This window comes from Lampetra planeri, chromosome 20, assembly GCF_965212315.1.
Source record: "Lampetra planeri chromosome 20, kcLamPlan1.2.h2, whole genome shotgun sequence".
Classification (NCBI taxonomy): Eukaryota; Metazoa; Chordata; class Hyperoartia; order Petromyzontiformes; family Petromyzontidae; genus Lampetra; species Lampetra planeri.
The window spans coordinates 13,297,868-13,301,583 of NC_136126.1; the positions used below are offsets into that span (position 1 = coordinate 13,297,868).

The 3,716-nt window shown below is 57.2% G+C and overlaps 1 protein-coding gene across 4 annotated transcripts in view; it reads right to left on the minus strand.

The window, feature by feature from the left end:
* The window catches only part of FAM20B (FAM20B glycosaminoglycan xylosylkinase), a 29,912-nt gene extending 27,512 nt beyond the window's left edge, over positions 1-2,400 (minus strand). For 3 of the 4 annotated variants that reach the window (XM_078603629.1, XM_078603632.1, XM_078603631.1), the window contains exon 1: positions 2,280-2,373. The gene's annotated coding sequence lies outside the window, so the exon portion shown is untranslated. Of the gene's footprint in view, positions 1-2,279 lie in introns of all 4 variants that reach the window. The other variant, XM_078603630.1, reaches the window with a different exon arrangement.
* Positions 2,401-3,716: the final 1,316 nt, after the last annotated feature.

The following is a 3,716-nucleotide window of genomic DNA, read 5'->3' on the forward strand; positions in this document are numbered from 1 at the left end:
AACAACACGACAAGAGCTACCCAGCTAAATAGAGCGCTTCAGTCCTGTACACACGAAGCAGTCAACCACACAACACAGGAATATGTGGTGCCACGACCGCGGAGCCACTCCGCAAGCGCCGCGATTCCCCCCCTACCCCCGCCCTGAACGCACACACGCCGCACACACACACGTAGTGTCCCAGCGGGAGATCGCCTGGCACCACGGGTTTTCATCCGAAGGGCCCCTAGGGCATAAAATTGTATGGCGCACAAAAGTTCACCGGGCCAGCCACAATCAGTCACTCACAGCACCGGGGAGGGGCCAGGGTGAAATATTAAGCAAGCAGCACAGACGATGATGTCAGGGGGATATCCTAAGGCACACTCGCGGGTGTGTATTCGCCAGCCGGGTGGCCTCCCAGATTAAACCGGCTGAGTCAGGGGTTAATGAACACGGGCGCAGAGATAATGGGCCGAAAAATAGCTCAGCGTAATGCTCCAGGTAAGGGCAGAAAAACGTTTGAAAATCAAAAGGTAGGTGCATGATTGGCTGCGCAGGATGACATAATGTAACCCTGGATTTTTTAAATCACAGGGCATAAGGGGAGCCGAAAAAAGTTAAGGGAGTTCTGATCTCCACCCGCTTGGTGACCCAGACTGACTCCCTGCCAGCCTGCCTCTTCGAGCCGCTTGCAGCGTCCATGAGACGCCAGCGAGTGCCGCCACGAGACAGCGATAGGCAAGGTTCTCTCCCATCTCCGTCCCTCCACCGCGTCCGTGCGACGCCATGAGAATGGCTGCGAGGTATGTAACAGGGCGCGTGAGTATCTGGGGAATTGGATAGTGATAGGATAGGCTCTGCTCGTAGAATATTTCCTCCGGGCAGTGCAGAGTTTTTGCCCCGCGAATAAAGACATTAGCACAGAGCTTCAGCACAGTATTTGTGATTCAAGTGTGCGTGTTTGCGCAGACGCTTTAAAGCGAGTCTTAGCGCGGGTGCGGGGTAGCGAATACCCACTCGCCGGCGCGCGTATTCATGCAGCCGTTTGATGCTAGTCTTTGTGCGGACGCATATTAGAGTCTGATCGCCGGCAGGGGCGTGCGCATGCTTGCCGCTGCTGTAGTATTAACGTTGGTGTACGGGTGCGTGTGGAGTAACCCCGTGCGGCGGTGAGCCAGCAAGTTAGCGATCTCCCTCAGAGGAGGCGCTAACGCGGGGGGGCCGAACACCCGGTTGGCAGGAACCCGGCAGGGGCCGATTGACGTGGTGGAGGAGGGAGTGGAGGAGGGAGTGGAGGGGGTGGACATCGCGCCCCACCTGCCCGACGAAAGCAGTGGGGTGGACGCCGGCCCCCACATATACAATGATCCGCGTTACAATAATTCACCGCCTCCTGTAATGGTGAGGAATCGGGGAAAACAACCCGGAATTGGAGAGCCTTGCAAACATTTCTGACCTCAACCTGAGCGCTGGGGGAGGCTACCTGGATGGTGGAGGGAAGCTACCTGGACGGTGGGGCTACCTGGGCGGTGGGGGAGGCTACCTGGGTGGGGGGGGAGGCTACCTGGGCGGAGGAGGGGGGGCGACCTGGGCGGTGGAGGGGGGGCGACCTGGGCGGTGGGGGGGGGGGGGCTACCTGGGCGGTGGAGGAGGGGCGACCTGGGCGGTGGGGAAGGCTACCTGGGCGGTAGAGGGGGGGGCTACCTGGGCGGTAGAGGGGGGGGCTACCTGGGCGGTGGATGGGGGGCTACCTGGGCGGAGGGGGGCTACCTCGGCGGTGGAACGGGGGGCTACCTGGGCGGTGGGCTGTCGCGGCTCGGTTCATCGCGGGTCGTGGTGGAGCGTCCCCGGAGAGGAGTTGATTTGTTCAGAGAGGTGAGCGCGCCTCAGAGGGCACGATTCAGCCTCGTCCGTAACGGTGATAACCCCCCCCCCTAACCCAACCTTGTGACAAAAATGAGACGTGGCGCCTTCAACGCCTCGCGGGTCAACACAGCGCGGCGCTGAGCGAACTCCCCACAAGCAGGGCCGCCGCAGGCACGCCGCCCCCACGGTTATCATGGTGGTGGTGATACTACGTCGATAGGGTGATACTACGTCGATAGGGTGAGGACGTCGATATGTCACTTTGACGATGGTGGTGGTGATTTGTCTTTGTAGTGACAGCGAGGGTCCGATGTGGGGTTGATGGTGCGGTTGGTGGTCTCACGCGTCACTGTGGATCCCCTCACAGCTGAGGCGCGCGCCTACGCGCTCCTCGGAACCCGACACCACACCCCGTCCTTCCCAGCACTCACGGCTCGCCTGTCTGCTCTCCTTCCTCTCCGCCGTCTCCTCCTTCCCGTCTCCGTCTCCTCTCCCCTCGGCTCTCCACCCCGCGCCGCCGCCTTCCCTCGCCGGTGACGTGAGGCGCTCCCATTGGACACGACGCGGTCACGTGTGCGAGGAGACGGGGGCAGGGGGACGAGGGGCGGGGAACCTCACACGTGACGTAGCGGCGCCTCTACACAGTGACGCCCATAGTATCTCCGCTAGTGACACCTCTGGTATAGCAAACATTGGCGGGTGATTGTTTTGTATTCCACCTCACGTCTCTGACCCGTTTGTAGAATCACGCCTTTAATTAATTTACGTCTCATCGCGTGAGGCGCTCCGAAGCAACCGGGAGCTCCATCACAAATCTTCATCCTCCTTCGCACCGAGGAGCACGCGTGGCAGTCCCTTGCTTTTCACCCAGTGGTTTCAACTCTGTACCCAACGGCGAAGTTCCTCATTGACATGGCTGCAGCAGCACCCAAGTCTCAAGCTTATGACACCACTTCGATGACAAAATCAACGTGGGTGCCCGCACCTCCTCCGTCAGCCCATGTTTTGTGCCACTCGATTTGATGAGGGTGTCTTGCTAGAGACATGTGAATCGGATGCGAGCACATGCTTTAACAATAAACGCCTAGGAAGCGAGAATAACTCAAGTGACAAGGTGCCTTTGCAAGAGTGAGCTTGGTCGACAAAAGCAAATCTAGTACAGTATACCGCAGCGGGGATGAGAGCTGGTGTTGCCAACCATCTTTTTGTTGACCTGGACAACCCAGGTGCCCACAGAATTGGATGCACGGCGCTGCCACCAGCATCTCGCGAGTTCCAGGATTCACAACCTTGACATGCCCAGGGTGTACCACTCATTCCGGCACTCAACCCCGACACCGCAGCCCAATCCAGTGCATCAGCACAAAGGCCAATGCGTATTGCAGGTTCAACGACATTGGCAGTTTGGTATATCGGTGGTCTACAATTCTTTCTAAAGGGCCATTGCCCACTTATGTAGAATTGTATATTATACAGCATTGTATCGAAATAGGACCCAAAGAGGGTCCTTGCCCATAAACATCTGCCAGTTCATCAGCATTGGTACAAGCCTGACCTGCTGATGGGACAATGAATAGACACTGGTCTGGAGTTTGCTTGTGTTGATTCAAGTGTTGAAATATGTACTCATAGAAGGCTGTATGGCTGATGGGATAAGTAAAAAAATATTTTCATTTTTACGTGGGACAGATATGGAGGTGGATTGCCTGCCCAGCTTGTTGCGATATCCTCATGATTTGGCGTCACCTATTTGGCACGCGTAGTGCAAACACTACCGTCACAGCAGTGGTGAGAAATTCTGTGATACGGCCCGTGTGCTCGAGTAGCCGTTAGTGAATGCATTCAATTCAATGAAATCCACAACAAAG